Source organism: Cuculus canorus, chromosome 18 (assembly GCF_017976375.1).
Source record: "Cuculus canorus isolate bCucCan1 chromosome 18, bCucCan1.pri, whole genome shotgun sequence".
NCBI lineage: Eukaryota > Metazoa > Chordata > Aves > Cuculiformes > Cuculidae > Cuculus > Cuculus canorus.
This window is the reverse complement of record NC_071418.1, coordinates 5,459,182-5,486,746: the sequence shown is the minus strand read 5'-3', so window position 1 is coordinate 5,486,746 and position 27,565 is coordinate 5,459,182.

The following is a 27,565-nucleotide window of genomic DNA, read 5'->3' as shown; positions in this document are numbered from 1 at the left end:
TCCCACTGAGCTGGCCCGACTGCATCCCTCTGCACAGCCCAGAGACCCAGCCCTTGGTCTCACAGTCTGCCCAGGTTTTATTTTAAAACAGAACTGTCTGAGACAGCATTGGAAAATACTGAAGTCCCATCAAGAGCTTGTTTAAAAACCCTGCAAAAATAATTGCAGCTTGTTGAAAACACTAAAAAGTGGCTTGAAAAGTGCATATGCATGTTTGGAGACTGGGCAGTCTATAATCAAGCAAAGTTTCAAGTTGAAATTTTACCTCAGGCTAATATATTTTGTCAACTTCTTTATTTTTTAAACTGTGTCTGTGGCTATTTCCCACTGTCGAAAATTCCTTCTTCATCCCAGCGATGGTTTCTGATGGGTACATGGCACTGCGGCCGCTGCTGCAGCCAGCAGGGAAGCCCAGCCTTTTAGCCTAGTTTTTCTGCGGCGACACATTCCGTGTGATTTGCAGTCGTATTTATTACGTGTTATACAGCTTAGACCCAGCAGGTGTGGGAGGAACCCACAGTTGTTGTGTTGGTGTTTGCAGAGGGAATCTCCTCACCTTGATTTTAAGGCCACAACATTTCACGCGCTTGTGCCTGTAATGAGGCCGATGAGATGTATTTAGCCCACGTCTGTCATCCAAGTAGGGGCTTAAATTAGATCAGAAACCTCAGGAGAGAGAGAATCCACCTCTTCCTCAGAGCCTTCTTGTAACAAGTCAGTTCTTCTCCCTACTGAGAATGGATGCTTTACTTTTATCTTCATTTTGGCTTTAGTTGGGTGGGTTTGTGCCTTTCTTCAGTAGACTTGAAAACCTCTCTTAGCAGAGATTTTGTTCCCTATAAAGGGATATGATGGCAGCACAAGGGTGCTTACCTGCTTTGGTTTTAATCTAGCTAGTCTGGTTTATAATGATAAAAGAAATCTGCTACCTTAATGCACAGAAGCATTCCACATTGACTTTTAGGGCCTACAGGACAGTTATTGTGATATGATCGAGTCTGAATCTTCTGTTTGGCAAACTACAGAAATACAAGAACTTGCATTTTTCGCAGAGAAGTATTTCTTTTCCAAGTTGAAAATCTTCTTCTGCCTTTATTTAGTCCCTTTCTAATTTCTCAGCCTTTTATAATGCCTTGTATCACATAGCAATGCTTTCAGAACACTATTTTTTTTTCAATTAATGCATGCTTTATATATTTTAGAGACACCTCTTTACAGTAACCATCACTGTGCCCTGTCCTCAACTTACATGTTTTGAAAAAAACTCTCAAAAAGGAGGTAAAAACACCTTCCACCAAACCAGCTCATTTTAGCATGATGTTTCCAGGTTAGAGATTCAGGAAGGTTTCACGAGTCTCCTTTATTATTTATTAGTTTCTATTTTTCAGCTTTTTGTTTTGTTCAGAAAAACTTGTTTCTTCATCCAGGAGATAAAAACTTCTGGATTCTAATTTTGGGACATTGGTTTACCATTTAGACAAAGACTGTTTCACCTTAAATCTACACAGAGGTGGCTAAAATTAAGATAGCTCATGTCTGTAAGTACTCTCCTTAGATTAGTGTTGATTCATTCATAGATAAAATTACTTTAAACACTTCCTAGTTTTACTTTCTCCCTCCCAGTTTTGTAAGGCTTTACTCATTCATTTTAAAAAATATGTATCTATACGAGCAAGAGTCTTTCATTACACTATGTTCTGGCCTTTTGCACATTTTCTCACTTGGAAATTTTTTTCATTTAATGTGATGTATATTATTATAACAAGATCACTTTATTCTCCAAAGCTCCATTTGTCTTTCTAGGTGCTCCTTCAGATTTTGCTTCTACTCTAGAGATAAAATGCTTAGTTATTTTATTCCCGTGGTCCTATTCTCTTGTAGCGTATCCCTCTTGGATAAAGATTATTTCCCTGCTTCATTGTTGTATTTCTGTCTCCCAACTCTCTTATCTCCCAGAGGTCTGCAGCTGTGTGACTCTACCTCCCCCTCCTTGGATGTGCTGTCTCCTCACTAGCCATGTCTTCTGAAATCCTTCCAATAATGCCTCAAGTTCTGTAGGACTTTTGTCTGAAATTTTAGATGGGGATTTTTAATTTTTTTAAACACATGACAAGTTATTTTATATATGTGTGTATATAGAGAGAGACCGTGCATTAATGTTTATGTGTCTCAACTTGAGATGTGTGCAGACCCATGAAAGTCTCTATACTGTTCAACTTGATATTTCTAGAGCTGATAACACGTCGATGCTTAAGTTCTTTGCTTGCTTTTGCCTTTTACTTATTTACCTTCTCTGACTTCTCCATGCTCTTATTAAGATTGCAAAGCACATTGAGTCCAAAATCACTCCAGAACATAAACCTGAGTCTTTGAGTAACGCCCATATCTTCCAAATACCTCACCTCTCACTCACTTGAATTCAAAATACAGAGAAAATTCTAAATGTAGCAGATCATCCCATTTGTTTACCTTAAATAAGAGCTATTTGAGTGATGCATACAAGCAAAAATGTGCTCTTCTCTTAGAGTAACTTAGTGGAAGAATATAAAGCAAAAATTAGATTAGGAGTATTTATTCCCATCACATTAACACATGCCCTACCTAAGCCACAGTCTTTTGCCGCATTTACAATCTGGAGATGCTTTACATCACAAGAAAAGGTTTAACTGGATCAAAAAGTTACACGGGCTTCAAATAGTCCAAACATTTGACTGTTATATCTATATGGAATAGTAATTTACTTGCACAAGTCGATTCATGTTCTGGATACCAGCAAGGTGGAGAGCAGAGGCAAAGATTTTATGGGCTGAATGAGTCCAATGGGTTTTGCAATACTGGCATAAAATGCGAATTATTTTCCATAGTGAGACACATATGAGATAGACACTGACAGATATGAGAGGACTTTGGGTGATATCCATCAAAGCAATGAGAATGCCATTCATAAATCTCACTGTAATTTCCTCGAGGGCTGTTGGCTGTTGTTTCATTGGCTTGATGCTCTGCAGTTTACCACTGTTGGCATTTATGCTGTGTATGTAATTTTGAGCTGGATAGTCTTGAAACCATTTAACTTGTGGAAGTAAATTGCTTGGAGCACTATGAAAATATCATTGAGACTGTGTGGTTTTTAAACTCCTTTTCTCTGTACCGTGTTAGTGAATTATTTCCAGCTGCTTCTAGACACTCCTTGTTGCCTTGCAATACTAAATCTACATACCGTGCACCATTCAGGTGATCCTTGTATGTTTGGAGACCATAAACGTCCTCCCAAAGCTCTACTGTGAAGCATTATTAGTGGCATTGCTTGACATATTTATCTTTTTATGTTGGGACGCATTTACACTTTGTCACACCTGACACGCACATTTTGTTTCAGAAATCCTAAGTGTTAAAACACAGGTAAAGCCTTGTTCCACTTTATCCCCATCAAAGTGTAGGTTACCAGGTGACTCAGATGGTGCTTCCATATAACACATACAGTTCTGGTAAAACTTCCCATGAAACAAGGAGCTGAATTTAAAGCTGATGCAAATTCCAGAATTCTTGGAATCATTAATAATGGAAAAAAATGGTGATGCTCTATCATCTATAGCAAGCTGTTGCCCCAACTTTAGTTTAGACCATTGAGGTTAGCCATTTTCTGGCTACGGACACAACTTTTAGGGTGCTGTCACTGAGGCACGTCACATATGGGGCCAGGAAGAAGAGCAGTACTGTTCCCTTTCTTGACAGCAACCTGGTAACATCTAAGGAAATCCAGCCTTGACCAAACATCTATGAGCCAAAACGTAGACATGGGTTAGGTTCTGCTTCACAGTATTTTGAGCTTAGAACAGACCTTGTTTTGATGTATATTAATGATGAAATAAAAGGAAAAACATGATGAGCTAAGAGTGTGAAATAAGCAGGGTTAACTGATTTTACTGAATGAGGTCTCACCCTTTACACCAATCCAAAACTTCTACATGTGAAAATATGTCCAGAAAACTCATATTGGTAAATGTCTGATGGGAATTCACCAGATCTCCTTTACTGTTCCTGTATAACTTCCAAAAATAGATTGTTTTTAACTTATACTAGAGGTTTGTTCTAGTTGAATAAAAATAAAATGCCAATGATAATAGGAAAAGAACTGTTAATTGATTTTTAAATGCTGGTGGTCTTGAGTTGTGCCAAAATTAATGACAATGATAATATGTTCATGCAGTCCTTTTTTATCCCAGAGCTCCTTACAAGCTGACTTAAAAATTATTTAAAGAGAAGAGCAGCCAAATTTGGGGTAAAATATGGCAGTTGTTTTACAGCACTCGACAATGCTATACAGCATTTCAAGATGGTTTTCCAATTGAACAGCAGGAGGAATATTGGGAGAATGCATTACTGAAACTGGAATTTTTCCAGATTCCTAGGATTTACACACTTTTACAGTACTTTCTGGGAGATCTTTAAACATCATGAAAGCTCAGGATAACCATCTACAGTGCCGGTCTAGTGCTCTCGCTATGTTCCATATGGAGTGTCAAAAATAGCATGCGCAGGATGATACTTTTAGTAACCAAAGCTAGCAGAATATTAATAGACGGTAAAAGTCTCTGCTCTCACAAAACCACTAAAAGCATGTTTTCAATTGCAAGTGTTTTAAAGTGGTTTAAATCCTGATGACTTGTTTGTACAATGAGAACTTTTAAAACAGGCCTCCAAGACAGTCTGAACCTATTGGTCACCTCTTCTATTTTCTTAAAAAAAAAAAAAAAAAAAAAAGAAAAGATGCCAGCGTAGTTATTTGCTTCAGGATTTCTCAATATTTCCTTTCAGAACCATTACTCAGGGAAATGCAAGCTCCTGCATGTGCAGTGTATGTGATGGTTGCCGGGGAAAGATGGCAATGGCATGCAGTTGAGTCTCAGCTCCCATGTTCTTGCCGTTGCTGATCTGGACACATGCCATGCAGAGCCTGGCAAGCTTGCCACGTATCTCGCTGGCTTTTCTCACACCACCAGTGGGACTGAAAACTGCAGATTTCTTATCTCCCAAAAGCTGAGGTTGTGTTGATTTCTCCCAATGTAATAATTTTGCTTCTACTTTCTCCCAGGGATGCAGTTAGTGTTCAGCAGAGTGGAGTCAGATGCTCTCCTTGGACTGTGGCCTTATGTACCCTGTGTGGGTTTGATGAGGGGAGAGGGTGGGAATTTAGCCACCAAGGGTCACTTGCAGTGCCGGAGAGCACAGAGCCACCAATGGTGCTTTAATCCCAGTCATACCAGCATGGAGCATAAAGGAGATGGAGCTGTTGGAATGGGTCCAGAGGAGGCTACAAAGGTGATTGGAGGATTGGAGCACCTTCCCTACGAGGACAGGCTGAGAGAGTTGGGGTTGTTCAGCCTGGAGAAGGGAAGGCTCTGAGGAGATCTTATAGCAACCTTCCAGTGCCTGAAGGGGCTACAGGAAAGCTGGAGAGGGGCTGTTCATAAAGGCTTGTGAGGATAGGACCAGGGGGAATGGGTATAAACTGGAGAGGGGCAGATTTAGACTGGACATTAGAAAGATTATCTTCACCATGAGAGTAGTAAGACACTGGCCCAGGTTGCCCAGGGAAGCTGTGTCTGCCCCATCCCTGGAGGTGTTCCAGGCCAGGTTGGATGGGCCTTGGGCAGCCTGAGCCAGTGGGAGGTGTCCCTGCCCATGGCAGGGGGTTGGAACTAAATGATCTTTCAGGTGCCTTCCAACCCAAACGATTCTATGATTCTATGATTCTAAAGGTGTTGTTTTTTCATTAGGTTCTTTGCTATTGCTGAATTAACCTTGTTGGATGGGAAAATTCCCACTTATCTCCACTTAACAACACAACACTGGTCCACGTGTTGGTGAAAGGGTATGTAATACTATTGAAACAGCTCTTGAACTGAGGTAACAGAGGAGAGTGTCCGTAGTTTTTCTGTTCAGACACCTCAGCTATTGATTTCAGCCACACTGTTCCCTCCACCTCTGCTCAAGGACTGAAAAAAGAAAAAGTGACAGTCAGCGTAAGGCAGACATAGGGTCTTCCAAACAGCCTAATCCTCCTCCTGCAGTGTGGGTAATTACGTGGCACTTCTGTTTATTTTAACAGACTCTTATCTCCCTGAACAACTCTGTTAGTGACCTCACTCTCCCAGAGGGCAGCTGTGACATCATCAAATGGCGATACTGCTTCCTGATAATTTTAACCCCTGTCATAACCAGTTATAAATTCATAGAGAGACTTCGTGTTACTCTAAAAACTTCTGAGATACATGAATTTCCTCTTAGTAGAAGAACAATTCATCTGTTTTACCTGACTTGTTGGTTCATGTTGAATACAGCGTGGTTAGCCAAATGTAGCCTGTCTATCCCCCCCACCCACTGAAGATGTTAAATTTATTGTGCATCATCAAACGAGAGTACATTGAGGATTTAAAATTCTAAATATAATCAAGTTCTCCTTTTTTTCCTTTTACAGCAAAGTTTGGCATCTTGGGAAGGGTGAAGTGTGTAGTATCACTTTGATGCTGGATGTGCTCAGAGAATGATATTGACCCAGTATCATTAGCATTTTAAACCGACAGACTTACCAGTGTTTAAAAGTGAGGAATCATGACTTGGAAATCTTCCAGTTTCTGGATATGCCACTCCCAGCCTTGATAACTTGGCAGTGATTGCAGTGTTGAAGAAATGCATGCAACCTCTGGTAGAACACCACTGATTTCTATTAGGAATTATATAGCTTTACATTCCCAGGCTGAGTGTGAAGAGCTGATTTGATGGTTTTCTTGCATAATTCAAATTACAGTCCTGTTAAGCTCATCTTGTACAATGAGCTCACTGGCAGTAGCATCTAAAACATAAATAAATCACACCACTTAAACTGGAAAGTTTGAATTTCATTTCTGATATTCCAGACGTGTATTGTTCTGGCAGCCTTTATCTTTCAATCATCTCAAAAGGACCTGCAAGATATAAGTGATGGATATTATTTTCTTATACACAAAATGTCAAATAATTTATTTTGAATGCAAATAATCAATCTCTGGAGCCTAAAGAGAGAATTTTTATACGTGTCTACAGCTAGGTCAAGAAGGGTATGGTATTTTTAGATGGCTGAACTGGTAGAGGCGTGGGTGTTTTGCTTTTGCTTATGCTCTGTACTCCTTTTGTATGTGGGCCAGATTCTAATATAATACATTATCCTTGTGTAGCTATGAATCCAAGGGCAGATTTTATTTTATTTTTTTATTCTTATATCATTCAAATAGTGATTAGAAGTGATAAAGCCTTCGAACAATGCTGTGCAACTATGGCACACACTTAGAAGACAGACAAATCCGCAGAAGAAAATGGGCCAACATGTGTACTTTAAAGCTTCTTTTATTCACATGAAAACCATGGAAATTTTGGTCTAGCTTTCTTTAAATTATTTTGGGATTGCCCAGTTCAACACATGGGTAAAATACATCAGAATCTACATAAATCACAGAAACCCAAAGCTGAATTGGGATTTGACTAACATCTACAGCTCTGGTGATATATTCCATTCCCTGCAGCAATACAGAAGAAGGAGAAGACCTACTCAGGAACACTCCAGAAATTAGACATCCTATAAGAGTATCATCTCCTCAGTTCTTACAAAGACATTGGCTGATTTGATAGTTAAATTTAGTCTTGCTCTCATTTTCTGTTAGATTTTGATGTAAATTCAAGTCAAGAACAACTTGATGAGGAATATTGGCTTTTGGCTTGAAACTCTGACCAAGTGTGGATGATGTTAGTTATTCTTGAGTGTGCAAAAGCAACAGAAGCTTATTTCAAAGAGCACTTGGCACAGGAATATCAAGTGTTAGTGCAACTTACTCCAGCTGAGAGTCATTATTTCCAGTGGCAGTGGAAAACCATTGAGAGCTCTCATGGGATATTGTACAAAATGTTATGGCAGGCATAATATTAACCCTTGCCACTGTTTTATGTGAAATTTCCAGTCACAGTCAAATTTTACTAGGAAATGAATCCAAGATTTTAGAAAATGACACTTTTGCCACCCATGATTTTCACAATGTAGGAAAGGAAAATGTTAAGCCTGTTGCTCAGTCTGTTCTCCTACATCCCAGTGAAGGGAACAAAAAGAGAAAAGCGGTTTCTGCTAATTTCAGGATTTAACAAGACTGCTGGTAAGGAAAAGGCTCACTTGTAAGGATGCAGCTCTAGAGTCTGGGATGGATAAGGCAAAATGCACACTAGAATATTGATGCAAAGACCTAATTTAAATCTTCAAACCTCTACTGCTGCCTTAGAAATCAAGATAAGATATTTCAATGCACTGGGGAAACTACATCACTTATTTACTGTTTGTTTAAGCAAAGAAATGAGACTATTTTGATTTCCATTTAATATGGGCTTCAACCCATAGGCCCCAATGAGAAGCTCTGGATATATCTGAAAGAAATTTGGTCAGTGAACCTAAATTAATCCTACTTTTAGGTGCTAAGGAATGACCATAAACCTTCTAAAGGAAAAAGTCAGATCTTTGGAAGCCTCATCATTTAAAAGCCCCTTTCTTCTTCCACGTATGGGACCTAAACCATAGTGCTGTTAAGTTAGGAGTCCTCAGTGGGAGGGATGAACATAAGTACTCAACTCAGGATTTAAGCAGATTCCCTATGTTTTATCTAAGCTTTCTTATGAATTATAGACAAAAATCTCTGCTCATTAGGACATTATCTTGTGTATGGCTTTTATTTAAATAACTTTCCTGGAAAAAAAAAAAAAAACCAAACAACTCTCAAGACACAAGAACTAACTGCTTAGTGAATGTTTTCTGTCAATAAACATTGTAGAGAATGCCCGAAATATTGCTCTAATGGCATTAATAGTAATCCAGCAAACAGTACTTCACTGATTCCCCTTTGCCAACTCAGCCAAGAAGCAGAAGTATTGACTAGAAAATGTAATTTAGCTTAGAGGTAGAAATTAGGCTTGTTAAAAAGTGTGATTGCTGCATTCATATTTTTCAAAGCAGTCTATGGTTACTATTTAGAAACGCAGACACCTCCCCCTCCACCACCTTTATAAGCCTAAAGTTTTGCTATCATTAATAAAGCCAAAAGGGAGAGGTGGGGCCACATGTGGTGTCAATACACTTTAATTAAGTGTAATAATTCCCCTTTTCCTGAGGTAGACGTGCTAAGACAGATTTCTCTTCAGAGATTTATGCCTCACCGATATATTTCTCAGCTTTTCTCTCTGCTTCGTTTGCAGAGCATCAGTGCCCTCTTTGGGAGGACCACGATTCTGCAGGACTTGTCCAGAGCTATCACAGAGTATTTCTACACGTCCACCCCTTTAAAAAGTGCTTTTTAGAGAGTGAAACTAACCCCGGAGCAAAGAGCCTTTTCAGTTTGAGCTCCAGCTGATAAAACATGTAGGAAAGCCTTAGCAGGACTTCAGCTGCTCTCTGAGGAATCCATTTTCTGTATCTTGATCAATAATTTAACTGTGAGAACATCCTGGAGGCTTTTTAATACCTGTGCAGGTATGATGCTGTCTTTAGGCCTGGGACATCTTTGTGATCCTGGGACATCCTGGGCTGCAGCAATATCAAACAGTGAAACCTTTTATCTGAATTCACTCTTCTCCTTTGTTGCTTGATCCGAGAAGAGGAGAGAACAGGGTGTCCACTGGACAGCACATGGTCATAGAATCATAGACTCACCAGGTTGGAAAGGACCCACTGGATCATCGAGTCCAACCATTCCTAACATTCCCTTAAACCATGTCCCTCAGCACTTCATCCACCCGTTCCATAAACACCTCCAGGGAAGGCGACTCGACCGCCTCCCTGGGCAGCTGTTCCAGTGCCCCATGACTCTGTCTGTGAAGAATTTTTTTCTGATATCCAGCCTGACCCTCCCCTGGCGGAGCTTCAGGCCATTCCCTCTTGTCCTGTCCCCTGTCACCTGGGAGTAGAGCCCAGCTCCCTCCTCTCCACAACCTCCTTTCAGGTAATTGTAGAGAGCAATAAGGTCTCCCCTCAGCCTCCTCTTCTCCAGGCTAAACAACCCCAGCTCTCTCAGCCGCTCCTCGTCAGACGTTCTCCAGCCCCTCACCAGCTTCGTTGCTCTTCTCTGGACACGCTCCAGAGCCTCAACATCCTTCTTGTGGTGAGGGGCCCAGAACTGAACACAGTACTCAAGGTGCGGTCTCACCAGTGCCGAGTACAGAGTGTCGTAGGCACCGTGGTCAGAGTTGGGCCGCAAAGCTGAAACAGTCAGATCCTGCCAAGTTTAATGGAATATATATCCTTAAAAAAAAATAAATCTCTGTCTAGATAATCAGGTATTTGATTGGAAGCACAGAATATGCACCAAGATCACCAACTAAGGCCCTAGCTATCGAGGTTTAGGCCTTTCAGGGATGTGTGCAGGAAGATTTATCTTTCCTTGAGGAGATGACGTACAAAATTACGATGTGGGATTGGCAAGCTCACTACCAAAACATAAAGCAAGGAGAGGATCAGTTTGTTGCTGTTTCTTTTTAGCAGGCTTTGTATGTGACTGCAAAGTTACTGAAAGTTGCTGGTCAGCATCTGTATAGGTCACACAGTGAAGCAGGCAGTGATGGAGCTCCTCGGAGCATCTCACGAGGGAGCCCTGGCAGCCCGGGAGGGAGTCACCGAGGTCTGTTAAGATGAGCTTTCCGGAGAAAAGGGAGGCTGACTGGGAGGGAGGGGATTTTAAAAGTGATCAGAAGCTGATAGCAATGCACAAAGCTCTGGATTAAAGGCACTATTGCTCACTGGAGGTCACTTTTCATCCTGAAGGATAATTCTTGCCTGCTGCAGGCTTAAAAATGCCGTCTCGCATTCAACATCTGTTTTAACAATCTCTTCCAAAAACAAAACAATATTCCCCCAGCGATTGTGGTACAACAACACAACCCCCTCTGCTCCTGCCTGATACCGGGAAGTGCCCTGCTGCGCTGTAAACCTTGCCCGGTGTTCATGCGCTGTATTACCCCCGACAAGTCAAGGGGCTCTCTCACTTACACATTAAATACTTGGGAAGGATTCACCAGGGACCAGGAATGAACAATTTTGCTGAAGCGAGGAAACCTACAGGAAAGTACTAAGCAGATAGACAGGGGTTCAGGGAAGAAACAGATCCTGCAGAAGCTTTTACTTGATGATCAGTATGCATCAGATAAGCAGGAACTCTAACATTTGCCAGCATTGGTTGTGTAGCACTTTGTGAGCAGTGGCAGATCCTGATTAATCCATTGGATGTACAGTTTAACCCAAAGTTTGTTTGCTGAATTTGCGTGTAGGGGAACTCCTATATAAAGCGTTGCTTTCAGTCTTAATCTGGGTTGTGCTGTCTCTCCAAAATAAATCCAAAGTGCTAAAATCTTTAACTGCAGGAGCAGCTTCTCTCCTTGCACAGGAATTTTATTTCGGATTCCAGCATCACCAGAACCAGAGAAATCTGATAATGGAATGAGCAGTGTTATTGAGAAAGTGGAATAGTGTAAGACGATGAAATAGAGAGGAAGAAAAGGCAACCAACTGAACAGGAATGATTTCTATAATGGTAACAAAAGAGGAAAGAATTTAATCAAATATCTATATGTGTCACCAGACAAGAATTGTTGAATCTGTGGAGAAGTTGAAAGTGTTTTGCAGCAGTAGGTGTGGAAGAACTGCGTCAAACCCCGCGCTTGCACAGCAATTTGGTATTTAGTTTCTCAAGGAGCTGAACGAGAAAGTTCAAAACAAGAAATCCTGGAGAAAATGGCTTCTTCTCTCCGGGGCTTTTGCAAGGCAAACTCTTATTACAAAAATCAGCCCCAGAGCAGTGTGTGTAAACAGCCATTACAATGTTCATACACAAATTAGTTCTGTTTATATCAGGGAAGAGCCTCTTTTTGTGGCTGCCCTGCACACAAACACACACGGCCTCAATACCTTGACAAATATTTCAACTCGTAAAGCTCAACAATTCACCGAGGCCTCTGCTGAAACAACAGAGCAGCTCATCACCAGGCCCTGACGTATCCTGCATCGGCCTATACCCTTCACTACCTTCATGAAGCAAAGATTATCAGTGAGACCTTAACGCAATGCCATTTTTTTTTAACAAGGGGTAGCATGTGCAGCAAAGCCCTGAGCAGGAGAAATTTAGCCTTTCCTCTAACAGAGTCTGGGAGAAACCTCTGAAAGTGTGTTGCCAGCCTGGGATAAAATCTAGGTTCTAATGGTTTATTACAGAATTCAGTCCATGGCTTCTCTTTACTGCTTAGAAAAACAATGTGTTTGTTCCCCCCTGCAACGCGCAGAACATGACAAAATCAACTGAATATAAATTTCTTTCAAAAGACTTCAAAGTGCCTAAGACTTTTTTGACATTGCATGGATGCAAATATCACTTATGCTGAAAGAAATGTTATACATTATACTTTATTTTAAGAAAAAAAATTGAGATCAGTTTGAAAGTTGCATAGTATAACGGATGCATCAGATTTCTTATTTAATTTCTAACACCTTAGTTAAGCTATATGCCAATTAACAACAATTGTATCTACATCCAAATATTAACAGACATACTTTAGAATTTGCTCTCATATTCAAAAGATTATTTCTGAGCCTAATCCAACCTAATGCATTTGAATCCAAATATCCCAGTTGAGGTGAAATTCAAGCTTTCCTTGGTGGATGGAAACAGAAGTGACCCGTGCCCTCTGGATGTAGAAGAGGGGCTCCCAGTTTGCAAATCCATCTACAATTTAAACTCACTAGTCGTATGTTTTACATTTTAACTATTACGTTATATTTGTCGCCCTTCTCCAAAACACCCATCTCACTCTATGTCCTGAGTGTTTTCGGACTGCAAGGGGAGTTGGGTGTGCTTGTGCCTGAGTGGCATTGGGAGCCTGGGCTGAGGCTGGGTCAGGTCTGCCTGAGCTCCGTGGCCAGTCCTGCCCCAGATCCATGCTGTGCCCAATAACCCTCTTTAGACTATAGTCTCTGCAGTGCAAGAACTGACTCTTTCTCAGAGTTTGCACAGCCTTTGACATCAACAACCAAAGAAAAATACCCCTCCGCCAGCAGTCAGGGTCCTATGTTAGGACTATAATGAAAATCTTGAAGAATGATATTTCATTGATGCCTATGAGACTGCTTAAATCATGCGCCAAGGATGTTCTTCAAACACCAGGTTATTACAGGTCTATCCAGCAGCTTTGTTTCATTAGAACAACAGAGTTTAGAATTGCCTTCATGAAATCACCCTCAAATATCTGGACTCTCAAGGACGGGTCCTTGAAAGAGAAAGCAATAATCAAGAGGAAGCCAGCCAGCTATGGCTCAGATTTTATAATGTTTTCCTGCTGTTATTTTCACCACAGGCTATTTTATAATCCCCGCCTCTTTTTGGTTTGGGGTTTTTTTTTCCCTCTATGAAGCTGCATTTTAAGGTCACATCTGTTCGGGGCACATAATGATTTTTATGACAACTTTCCAAAGAAGTGGAGAACTTGAACACAGGAAGGACTGCAGTTAGACAGGTACATATCAGGGAGGATTTTTCTCCATCTTGAGACATTTCCTCATGTTGAACTCAGATGATCTATCCCTAACCAAGAGATGCCTGTCCTATGTTCTAACAGAGCCCAAAGAGTGAAAACACAGGTAAAAACAAAGTGGTAGTGAAAGGCAGGTGCCAGAACAATAGCTTATCTGCAAAATGCTGTAGGTTTCTCTCTCATGGAAACTCAAGAGTTTTGGAAGTAGAAAAGTCCCAAGCAAGATAATGTAAAAATATTTTCAAAAATGTCATTTTTAAAGGCTAGAAAGAGCCTTGGAGAAGATCAAGAACTGACAGCCTCTATAGTGTATTGCACAGCATCTCCAGCAGCGTGTGTGTGTGGTTTTGTGTGTGTGTTTGTAGAAGAGGATTGCTCTTTTCTTTCACAGTATTGTTATTTATTGGAAACTTCCTTCACCTTCTCAAGACATTTCCGATAAATCAAAAGGTCCTTTTCTTCCTGACTGGCTTTCTCAGAATTGTAAAAGCAGAAAAAAGAATCTGGTTTTGTGTGTTGGGGAAGGACCCAAATCTGGTACTGCTGGTACTGCTCGATGCATTGCTCTGTGCTGTCTTTAATAAGGTTGTGATATAGCTGATACACTCTCAGAACAATTCTTTATCCTTGGATTTGTAGAACTTTTTACAGGCCCTTTTTGATCTCAGACAAAGCACACGTTTGATTTTCTTCCTTATCAAATAGCCCCTAAAACCATTTACAGGCTTCATGGTAAACAGAACACTTGCTGAGATTAAAGCTCTAAAGTAGAAACATGGAAAATATCAATTGCAATAAAATTGCTGCCTTTCAGTGAGCGTAATGATTATATTGTGCATCTGGTGTTCATGTCCTGGCCTGCATCAGAGTTGTCCGTGGAGTGGTGAACACGCTTTAATGCTGGAGCTCCTGTGATCCATGTTCTGAATCATCTATGAGCATAAATCATGCTTTGGCATCAGAGCTTAAAGCACCTTTGGTATTAGTCATTGAGTCAATGGTTTAACATGTCATCTCCTATGCTGACTACAGAAAGAAATCTCTCCTTTTAGGAACACCTCATGGATAACTTTGGCAAAGCACAAAGAAGACTACAAAAAGCTACATATAAAACTGTACTGAAGTGGTCATATTTGGGACATCCTTTTTCTGGGCGCTCTGAATCACTTTCCCTATCAGATCTGAGCAGAAGGTCAGATGTATTTTCTCTATGCCTTTTGATTTATTTTTTTTCCAATATGATTCCCAAATAAATCACTACTATACCAGAAATGCAGCATTTTAAATCCATGTTGTGCTGATGCAAATCACTTCAGAACGATTTTGCCAGGTATCCTCAAATGCAGTGGGTAGAAGATCGTATTGGAGAAGTGCTGCATGAAATTATGGCAACTAACTTCTGGGAGCAATGCTGGTAGCTCTATCACTCATGTTTAGCCTCCTGTGGGTACATTTTTCAATTGATATCCCTTAAATAACCTTAATTATGTGTGTGTTAAAGTGCCTCATACAGCAGGGAAAATTGAGGAAGACACTTATTAAAAAGAGGCACCAGCACATGTGGTATTATTTTTACAGTCATCCAGTGTGTTGATATAAAGTATTACATTTGAGTCAAACCTCATTTGCGTGAGTAGTTAAAGTGAAAGCTGATCTGTCTTTGCATTGTGGCTCGAATGGCTGTCCAATTAGCGGAATGATTAGCCCGGCTAATATCAACAGAACCATTCCTGTGTCAATTTGACAGTTACATCACCGCACAGTTTTCAGCCACTTCCTGAGGGTTTCTGAACCAGACCCAAGAAAACTGTAGTCCTACAAAATATCCCCATGGAGAAGGCATGTTTCGCAAGCATCGTTTTAGGAAAGGCCAGAGGACGGGTTCTTATGGAGGCCAAATATTTATGTTGACATTTTTTCCACAATTTTCCAATGTTTTCTCTAAACATATGATCTGTTGTTTTCAGCTTCTGCTTCTGGAAGGACTGCTGAAAAATAGTTTGTTTTTACTGAGATTTTACTTGACCTTGAATGCAAGTTATTGCTTGAGCTACTGAATAGTGGTTTATGTTGTTGATATGTTTGCCATAAATCATTGCAGAGGAATCTTAGAGGTGTACAGGAATATTTATTTGTTTTGTTAAAAAAAAAAAAGAGGGGCTGTTTAAGTTCCCAGTCATTAGCAGAACAAGTTTTTTGCTTCTGTAGAACGTTTACAAATAAATAAATTCATTTAAGAATCCCCATCCTTGTTTATCATCTGTGGTTTGTTACTTGTCTCCGTTTTTCCTCTCATGTAGTGCCAAGAAACCAAGCACGGCTCTGTCTTTATCTGCCTCTGGACAAGTAAACTTCTTTTCTTCCGCTTTGCTGTAAGTTGATATTAGCTTCTAAGATTTTCCACCTGCTTCTTTCATCACATTTTGAGCTCTTTTCTGCACACCCAGTGGCCAGCCTTCCAGTGGGCTTGTAAACCCACTGTCTTTCTACATGCTTTAAAAAGTACCATTCTCTTCAGTGAGAAGAAGGTGGACCACAATCAACCTCACAGAACGTGAACCTGATGACAAGACCAGCCTTGTTTGGTCCTGCCTGTTAACTTCCTTAATGTGATTAAAAACTCACAAATATTGATTTGAACCCAGCACTCTCACGTTCAAAGGCAATGACCTGGACATCAACACTATCTTCAGCATTCAGTGTTCCTTTTTTCCCTCATTCTCCTTCCAGCCCACAGAAAAGTTCATCACACTAAATGGAACAATTTTAAGAGTAATTTGACCAAGAGTTCTCAGCAAATTTTTCTGATTGTGTTTATACTATATTCCTAAAAGCAGAGCTGCTTTGCAGACAAATTGGTAATTGTCCTTTCCCAAGAATAAAACTGAAGAGAACTAACTCGGAAAGTGCAGGAATGGTTTTCTGGTAAGCGATTCTACAGACATTTGAGAAATTTTTGGTAAAGCATTCAGTAGCTCCAGGAAGTACAGTCACTTCCTTTCAGATTTCTAAAAAGTGCATGATAAACATGTACAAATCAATGATGGCAAAGCACTGACACCGGTGCAAAATTTGGCACTGGCGAATTCGGGCTGGCACCAATGACAATGAGCTATAAATGCTTTCTAAAATAATTCTGGCAATGGGATTGGGGATCTGTTCTAGATTACCATTAATGCTGCTATGGATGTCTGGAATTTCTTCCATGGTTTTTCCTTTCCAGGCTCCCTACAAAGATCCATCTTGGAGTCTGTAGTCATTAGCTCTAGAAAAAGCTATTTTACAGCATTATACTATAATCATTTTTTCTTTATTCTTTTCCACAACACAAACCTGGATCTAATCAACTGGCTTTTGTGGTTATTTCATTTGCATTTTACCTGCGAGATGCAGAGTGAAGCCAAAAATACGTGATCAGTTCATTTGTTCTCCAATAGAGAGAGAGGGAATGCTGATACCAATGCAAACTAAATTAATCTGACTTAATAATCTGTGATAAGTACATTTATTATGTTTTAGTCAGTGTGCTTTTTATGGGCACCCATCTCTCCTATTTACTGTGGAATCTTCCCACTTTCCCCCACATACAAATAATATTTTTTTTCTTTTTAATGTATTTGTTTAGTGAGAAATTCTTTATTTTATTTAGCCCCAAAGGATGTCTCGGTGGGATGTCCTTTGGTAAGACAGGAAGCCAAGAACACAAACTGGATTCATAGTATGGAATGGTAAAAATCACCTCAAATCCACAAACTGATTTTGGTTTAGAAAGTTGCTAGATGTGTTTTGTTGTCAGGCATCATGCCCCATTATACTGGAAATGCCCAGGAGGAGTGTTCTTTCCCCTCTATGCCCTAAGCTGACATTGACTGAAATCCTTCCATTAGAGGAGTTTATAACAAGCAGAATTAGGTTGTTGCTCTTAGTTCAAACACATACCCCTTCATTTCCTTTAATTTTATACAATGTAAATAAATACTCAGTGGGCCTTAGAGGCTACTGGAAGGCACTGAATGCTGGTCATGTGTTCTAAATAAGGCACTCCCAGAAAAAGCAATGCCTTTAGGCTGAGGAAGGTAATTGTCAGTTTTCGAGGAGAAAGGTCGAGGGGTGCAAGTGGGCTTTTTCCTGTATTTGTCCGAGAGGATAAACAGCAGGGAAGAAATGCTCTGCTAAAATAAAACAAAGAAAAAGCTTGAGGAAAATAGATGACTCCCCTGTTACATGGCAGGTTTGCCTAGACCAAACTGCTCCATAAAACTGATGGATTTTGCTTAACCAAAGAGGGTGCTTTTCCCTGATGAAACTCTTGTTTTTTCCTAGAGCCACTGCCCTCCAAGAGCAGAAAACTGGGGTCTAAAAAGACTCATTGCCCACACCAGCTATGAAATCATTGTAAATGGAACTAGAAACCCCATGCATGCCTGTCTTACAGAATTAAATCTGTTCCTTTCACTACTATAACTGATAGTTGTAAAACATTCATACAAACAAGAAAAGGCAGCTTAAAATGTCTTACTTGCAATGCCCTTAACAATCAACTGAATCAGAATAATGAAGATATTGTCACCATACAGTCTCAAGTGTTTCAAGTCCGAGGTTCAGATCTGGGCATCTCCTTTTCTCCATTTGGCTGGTTCAGGCACCAAGATTTTGAAGCACAGAAGGCATGTCCATTTTACTCAACTCTAAACTGGTCTTGCTCCTCTAGCTGAAGGGCAAACTGAGTGCATACCATCTGAGATGTTCTAGAAAAGTTATTCGCAGGAATATTTTGTCCATCGCAAATAACACTTCCCCCTCGTGCACTCAAGCAGGCAAAAACAAGCTCAAAGGCATTAAATAAATGAATAGATGTCAAATTAAAGAAAAGGTTTAAGTCAACAGAATGGCGCCTCTATTCTATTCCCACTTGTTTTCCAAATTGTTTAATGTAAGGCACAGCCTTCCTTTAATTATAGTGTTTTTGGCTAGCTTTAAGAATTTTAAAGAGATCGTAATGATCCCTAAATCACAGATAACTGAACCTATAAAACACAAACTCTGGTCTTCCCATAATGTCATCTCTTGCCAGCTCTCTGTCGGGAATGATTTTCAGTCAATTTGATCTTCAATAAATAATAGCCTAGGTAAACAGGTGAACTCACAGTAGGCAGGCTAATCCTCTTACCCCTTCTCTAACACAGATGTCTCCCCAGGCCAGCAGGAGGGACAGTTATGAGATTGGCAGGCCATACAGCTGTGTCCATTCCACTTTTTCAAGGACTTAAATAGCCCTCAAGTGTGATTTTATACTCTAAAACATCCTAAAATATGACCACATCCTAAATGCATTAAAGATTGTTCCAGGGCCCCTGTGGTTAAATGGAAGAACCAATATCCTTGAGAAGCTCTACAAATAGGAAAAGAAAACTACATCAAATGTATAGAAGACTATCATGGTGAATAAAGGGATATGCATATTTTTCTTGGGTTTAAGGAAAGAATAGAGAATCAAATATCTTACTAATATCCAGGTTCACTTCTTGCTGTGGTTTGGGACAGAAAAAGGATAATGAAGGCTGATCAAAATGAGCCAGACCCTATCACGCAACGCCTTAATTCCTTAGATTAATATTATGGAATTATTTTCTTGAGAAACAAGACGACAGACAGATAAATAGAAAGACTCATGCTTGCCTCAAGGTGTGCTGTTTGTCAAATTTACACCAAGATTTTTATCTAGTAAGAATTTAACTTGTTCTTAGATTTTCTCTTACTGCAGATTTAACCCTGAGGAACATTCTCTGTGATTTCCTTGGAGTATCGCACTATAAAAACTTGGGGCTTTTTTACCCTAATAGCTTTGCTAATTCAAGATTCATCCTGTAGCACATCGTAGTTCCAAAGTTCTATTCTCATGGCTAGAGTAGATTAATATAAGCGGTTGAGCCTTTAAGACAGTTTCAGTTGACTAAAAATCAGACACAAAAAGCAGGTTTTATAGATTCATTCTTTTCTATGTATATTCTTTCCACATAAATACATTTCACCTAGTTTTCAACTTAATAGCACTGTATTTGACATGGATAGCTGTTTCTAATTTGAATTTTACAAAACTAATAAGCAAGGCCAGGTAAATTCTATTCCAAAGAAACAAAGTAGCTCTGCCTATTTGGAAGACTCAATGAACTATATGGACTCTCAAGCTCTATAGGATGTCAAGCCTGAGGCTTGTATATAATATAGTCCTGGATATTAATAACTATATTACAGAAGAGTCATACATAATTTAATGTGGATTAGATTGGCAGAAATACCGTTCTACTTTTGCTCATAGACTTTGTCTTTTAAACCTGAATATAGATTTTCACATCAGTTTCATTGGACCTTCGCTTAGAAATTTATGAAGAGGTGATAATTTTCTATTAAGCATAATGATGCAATTTAGAAAATCACAAAAATCTTTCTCACAACTGATAAAAGGCTTTTCCATCAAGAGTTTGTTTCTGTGCCTATAATTGTACAGTGTGGTAGCTTCGTCTCTGAATTGAATGAAGTGACCACATCACTTGTATAAAAGTAGAACTCTTGACTTCATCTGCAAAAGGAAATGATTCTGATCTCATTTGCATCAATGTCACCAGGTTAATTTCTTCTGAGATGCCTCAGCTTGCTTAGATTGTCAGCAAGAAAGAAGACGGAAAGCAACACTGGCCTTGGAGCAAGTTTCTTCCCGTGGTTCACCAAAGAGCATCCTCTCCATCTGCTTTCTCTTTTATTCACGTATTAGTTACACTGTTTCCTGGATCCTGCTTTCACAGTTTCCTTTCCTGTTATGTGGTCAGTATAATGTATTATAATAAAGCATAGGTAGAAAAAGGATGTAAACTTGAGCTGGATGAGTCTTGCCAGAATTTATTGCCCTGAAAAGTTGATGAGATATCAGGGAGGTCTGGAGCATGGGTAGGTGGAAAGGCCTATGTAGTATCATGTTGGCCACTGTAAATAGAAGAAATGCAAATGACCGAGTCATTTGTTATTGCTTTTTTTCATACTTTCTTAGTCTTAAAGAAAGGCATTGTTAGAAGGCAGTCAGCACTGAAACAGATAAAAGAATAATAACCTGTTAACAGATACTCTATCATGTTAAAAGTACTTGGGCATTTTTTTTTAAGTTATTCCAGTAATGTCTTTGCTCCCTGTTGTTCTATAGCTTTGTTCATGCTAGGAAAGTAAAATACTGTTGTTCATTGTTTCTTAATTCCTTGCCATAACAATGAATATTGACTGAGGCCCCTACTGAGCATTTCAAGAGCACAACAATTTAGCAGCCTCATCTTTCCTTTCTGCATAATTGCAACTCAAGAGCCTGATTTTAGGCTGCATTGATACAAACTACCAACAATTAAAAAAAAAAAACAAAATCAACCCAAAACCTGAATGATCTACTAAATGTCTCCCAAGTTTTCTCAGTGTTTCTTGTTTCAGGCATTATTTACAGCATGCCTACAGCTTCTCCTCTCTTATTGAAGCATGGGAGGCAAAGGGCCAAGATTTTCCATCTTAAGAAGGAACAAAGAAGCACCAGCAGACCAGCTTTGGCTGTGCGGCTCCTTGGTTGCTCTGAGACAAATCCCCCTTTTCCTTCTTCCAGATCTGGTTTTGATAGCCAGCTTGTGCATTGCCCATCCACCGCACACTCTTGGCAACCTCTCACAGGAGCACAGAAAGCTCCACCTCTGGCATGGGAACAGCTCTTGTGGGACCCTGAAGAGGCAGGTGCACCTCATCAGGGCAGCTCCAATCACAGGCTGGGCAAAATGATTTCTCTTGCACCTTACCCTTGTTCTTTGGCATATCCTTAGTTCAGCTCAAGCTCTAGACCTCATCATTCATCTCATTTTGCATGAAGAACAAAGACCATCCCTGTGAGCTTTTTATTACCCAACACAAGAGCTTTATGCTCCTTTTAGGTCCAAGATCCCCTCTTGAGTAAATGATTAAACTTTCCACAATATGAAACATGGGTAAGAAGTGCTGAAAAATCATGCTGGAATAATCAAAGACACCTGTCGCTGGTAGAAACTATTTTCTAGTCAAAACACAGCTTTTGCTAATAGAGATATACGGGATCATCAGAAATGCTCATAAAATTGAGGCGAGGGTTTCGTTTTTCTCTTTATGGGCAAAGCGTTCGTATTTGCTTTCCTCTCATTCAAAAATAGTTCAACCACTTTGTTGGAAGTATTGAGGAAAATGTTATTTAAAATACTAAATAGGTTACCTCCCCTCAAACATCTGCCAATATTGCCCCTAAAATGAAAGTTTAGGAGAATTTTGAGGAAGAGAAACATTTGTGAGATTTAGCCAAAGGTCTACAATCTTCTAAGTCATAAATCCTATTTGTAGAAGAGTCTCCTAGCCAAATTTGCTTGTTCCTTCATTTGGATTTACTGGATCACACTCACTATTTTCTACTAATTCTTCTAGTGGCAGCTACTACACTCCACACATCCTGGCACTCCAACTAAAGGCTGTGTTTTACCATGTTTATTTATGAGAGACTGCCTGAGAATTCCTTCTTCACAGATCCTGATTTTTAGCAGCTCTTTGATTTGTTGCTGTACTGCTCAGTTCTCTTCTGAATTGCTTCATATGCTATTGATTTTCTTCCTTCTCCACTGCAGTAATCTTTGCATCTGACCGATGTGAGATTTCAAGAGCCCTGCACTGAGGCTTCCTCCTTCCCTTCCAAAAGAATTCAACAGTCTCTTTTTTTGCTTCTTTTTTTTTTTTCCTTACATCATCCTCATGGCTCACATCCTTTCTCTGCATCTCCCTCCTGATTCATTATGTAACCATGACTCTCTCTTCAAACACAGAACATCTGTGGATGGAAGGAGAAGGGTATAATTACTATAACATGTGGTAAGAACAGCAGATTATTTTGGTATTATCATCGCAACTTCCTTATATTTCTCTTGCTTCCCTTTTGGCATTGCAGATGATAGAAACTAGCTGAGTGAAATCTTTCCTTCCAGCTCTCTCCAGGGGACAGGACACTGGTTCCTACCAGGGTGCTGGTGGGCAATATAGAGAGGCCACAACAGAGGTCATAGGTTGAAACACATGCAATATCAAATGATGCCATAATTGTTAGGTGCTGATATCATGGCACTCTCTGCCAGGAGATTTTGCACTCTAATGACTGGCTCTGTACTCCTTACAGGTGAGAAAAAGACGGCAGTGCTCCAGTACCATCTGCATCACCACACCTTGGAGCCACCACCATGGAGTGAAGTCCAGCAGGAGCAGGTCCATCTTTCCCAGACAGAGATATCATTATAGCAAGTGAGAGCCTGCTGAGAGGAAAAACATATCTAAGTCCGCAGGAACTTGTCAGAACTCTTGTAATATTTTGGGGTTGGTTTCTAGCCTGTAAAACAATCAATAGATATCAGCCATCCCTGCTCCATAGGTGGTTTTCTGTAGGAATTCCTCCATGCTAACCACATGGTGAAAGATAGTGTAGGTCAATTTGATGAAGACTTGCATTTGGTGTCTTAGTAAATAAATTTTACTGTGTAAGGAGTTCTAACTGCTGACAACCAATATTTGTTCTGCCAGTAGGGTCTCTGAGGTACATCTCCTTAGCTGCAGCTGTCAACACGAAATGCAGACTAAACCTGCTAAACTTATGTATAATGATGGTACCACACAGCACTGATTACTTGGCAATCAGAGATTACATCAAGCAGTCAATGAGTAGAAAGGAAATATATATGTATATATATTCAACATTTAAATCTTGGGCTTGCTGGGAATTGTTTGTGCTACAGTGAATATCATGTCATAGTGAATATCATGTGACTATCATAGTGGATATCATAGTGAATATCATGTCATAGTGTTGTTTACATCAATCAAGGTTCAAAATGGATGGTTAGCAGATGGAAAGGCATGAAATCCTGCTCTCCAACAGCAGTGCAAGAGATATTAATACCCTTCAAGATTAATAGTTCAAGATTGATACTTCAGGATTAGAAAGCTTTACTCTCATTTTCATCCTATTACACTGCCAGCAATCTTGATAGGCATTTTGCCTGTTGTTATAATGAAAGTATGTGAAAGCAGTACTAATGTAAAGCACATAATTTCTTACTCTTTTCTTATTGGTGCCTTTGTTATTTATCTTAGGCATATGCAATAAAGCAAGTGGTTACTCTCCCTCAGGGTCCCATCTTCTCCTCCCATCATCCTTGATCCCACTGCAGGGACAACTCATGTGTTGGATTTACAAGCATGGAATAATTTTTGGAAGAGCCCACAGTGGTGCCATAAACACAAGTTCCAGCTGAGGGAGAAAAGAAACTATAAGAGAGCACCTCTTCACAGTCCTTGTGCTAGCAAGGGAAGCAAAGGAGATTCATTGCTTATGAGTATCGCTGGCATCTGTGTCTAAATCCTCTTTTGTTAAACCTTGGCAAATAACCGGGACTATATGCTATAATATTTAAAGCTCAGTTTATAATTCATGCTGAAATTAATGTTAAAGGGGTTTATTATGTTTCTATTCATGAATTATCCATGAACAGATGTTGATTGCTCATTATAAGAAAGTATTCATTAGATAATTTCTGCAAATACTCTTTGGCTTTCTTTTTGTTCTGAATTCAGTTTCTTGTTAGCATCTAATATTAAAAATTAAACTATTTTGGCTTCAGGCAGAAATCAGAAAGCATGATCTTATGATTTTTGTTTGGAAGTTACCAGTCTCCAGAAGAATATTTAGTAAGTGTGGATCCAAATTTTCAATTAATACTCAGTATGATTTATTTAATAATAACTGTTTCTCTGAACTTTTTTGCTAGTTGTCTTATTTGCCAGATTATTCCTGAACTTATAGAAAATGGCCATGACAATGTTGTCTGCAAAATTGATACCACTCATTGCCTAAATACAAATATATGAATTAAAATTATTGCAATTTCTTTACTTTTTCCCATAACGAAGACTCTGACTAATAACTGCCCTCTCTCCACATTGTTTTATCCATCTGTTTCAAGGCATCAAAAAGCATCTTACTAAGTCATCATGTTTTGCTTTCTTATCGGTCTTTAAGGGGAAGGTCCTCTGCGGATTTTTTCAGCAGCAATGCAGACATATGATATCAATTTAATCCTAACACCATGTGGGACTCATTGGCCTGACTCATGGGCTGCAGATTGGGGGTTTTTTTGCAGTTATTACAATTGCTTCCGCTTGCTTCTGCATATTTCCCCTTCTTGTTGCTTTAGCCAAACTCCAGGATAAAACTCTGTAATGGAGCATGCACTGTTGCACAATGCCCTTCTCTCTGGTGTCATTGTTTGATCTGCTGGGATATCATAACCACCCATGAGCTGAATGATAGCAGGTTATCTTAACCTTTAATATTTATGCCTTTAGCCTGCAGTGACAGGACAAGGGGTAATGGTTTTAAACTGAAAGAGGGGAGATTTAGATGCAATATTAGGAAAAATATTTTCCTGTGAGGCTGGCAAAGCACTGACAAAGATTGCCCAGAGAAGTCATGGATGCTCCACCCCTAGAAATGTTCAAGGCCAAGTTGGATGGGGCTTGAAGCAACCTGATCCAGTGGGAGGTGTCCCTGCCCATGGCAGGGGCTTTGGAACTGAATGATCTTTAAGGTCGCTTCTAACCCAAACCATTCTCTGATTCTATGATAACGATTTAGAGATTGACCTAAACTGCTGTTTACTCTGCATTGAAAACAAGGAGCAAACTTCTGAGAATCATTTACTGTCTTATCTGTGCTGAGGGAAAGGTATTGAAAAACTGGAAGATAATAGTGAATTGCTCAGGCGTGATACTTAAATCAACATGGCCTTTTCTGACCAGACCCGAACACGAGTTCATTCTTCTTATCGTCACTGTATATGAAAGGGATTAATCTCTTAGGGGGATTTCATCTTTTAGAAACAATACAAGATGATCAGAGTGAGCTGAAACGGGAGAAATACATGGATGTATAATGGTCTCTGAGCTGCTTTCTACGGAAATTATTCCATATGATCTGGGCGGTTTTTTAACAAAATAATGCAGAGCTTCCAAAGACTCAGAATAGATAAATTTAACCTTGTGTGAAACACAGAGGACAGATCCTTCTCTGCCATAGCTACACTGAAAACCAGAGAAATTTTGCTTTCTACCAGCGGAGGATCTGGATTTAGAGGATGGAAAACCACTACAAACCATAAGCTTTTGGCCTGACCTTGAGGGCCAATGGTGACTGGTGCCTACCAGCTACACATCTCACACAAGCCATAAAGCTGACAAGCAGTGAAGAGACACACTAGATGTCATGTCCACACATGACAGCTGGAGTATGCGGAAACATAAGAAAAGGTATTTGATTTGATTTTAATTGTCAAACAACAGAACATTTCTTAACGTAAGGAACATAAACCAAGCCTGTACTTCCCATCAAAAGCAGAAGAGGATTTGATGACAGAAGTAGTTTGCTTGCTTGCTTGCTTGTTTTTATTTGATTTGTGGCATGAGATTGATGAGTTTCTCATGTGCAGTTGAAGGGAATAGCTGTATAATCCCATACAACACTATGCATAATATTTATCACAGAAAAATACTTGCACAGAAGCATCGGTGCAAATGAAATTACTTCCTCTAACTCACAGCTGCAAATACAGAGTGTGCGCAAGAAAGCTTTCCCAATCAAACGTAGGTTTTCGTTTCATATTGACTTTGGGGGCAACGTGCCCAACGAATTGTGCGATCTCATGTCTTTCCTTCATTTTAATTAGATCTCATGTGCTTTGACTATGACAATGAGATTTCTTAACGCTATTGCTCTACTTTAAAAGTGTTAGTTTGCTTTGAAAGAATTCTTGCAGTATATAAATGATGCTGTAAGCAAAATAGTCAAACAAACCTATCATATACGCTGGTATATTATATGTCCTGCTTTGTTAAAAGTACATAATCTGTAAATCTAACAGACTTTTGAAGACATAGATCTTAGTTTCCAGAAGGTTGTTCTTATTAGAGGATAAAACTAGACAGGACGATAAGGACTAAGAGCATTGCTCTGCATGGGAATATTTGAACTATTGGAACACTTAGTCAAAAAATAAAGAAGGTTCCCACCCTTCTCCTGCCCAGTTTTCTTCATTCTAAACAATTTCAGACTCACCTATGGGCCAAATTCTTTACATGCTTCATGAATTCAGCTGGGTGTTTGGCTAGTTTACAAGCCAGAGAATGAAGTTTTTTAAGTTTTTATATGAGAGAGGGTGTAGAAATTGGGCTATTGCTACCTTGCACAGACAAAACAGAGGAATATGAACCCAGCTGCTAGACTGAGGGTTTGGGGTTTCTTCTTGTGAGTAGACACAGGAACACACAATTTCAGACTTGCTACACTTTCCACCCAAAATTATATTACAGACATAGACATGTTCTCATAAGCCACGTGGTAACATATTTAATCTCTTTATTTACACTACAGACCTATTTTCTTCTCTGAGAGCAGGAGGTGAAACAGCAACACTGCACAATGAGTCAACCAAGTGGTTGTCTGCGATAGTGCAGAGGCAAATTCTCTTTTTGGGTATCAGATAAAGCCTTAGTACAAAAGTTGGCAGTGCTTTGTAGATGCTGCTTTCTGCCTTTTCTCTCTTTTGCAGCAACAGCTCAAGTTTGTGTTAAAATACTAGCATGAAATTTGGCTCTTGGAAATAGATAGATACAGGTCACCAGGAGTTGGCTGCATGTATTTGAGAGCAAAGTGCAGGCACCGAGATGCCGGTCATGACTACATTTGATAGTGTTTAGTTTATTCTTTCAGATCCCTGTAGAAAGAGAATGATTTCTTGAATTATGCACAGTCCATGAAGCTCAAGCACATTACAATGACCTTCATAAGTCCCATTGCTGATGCACCCCATGTTCCTATCCTGCTGTCCTACTCTAAATT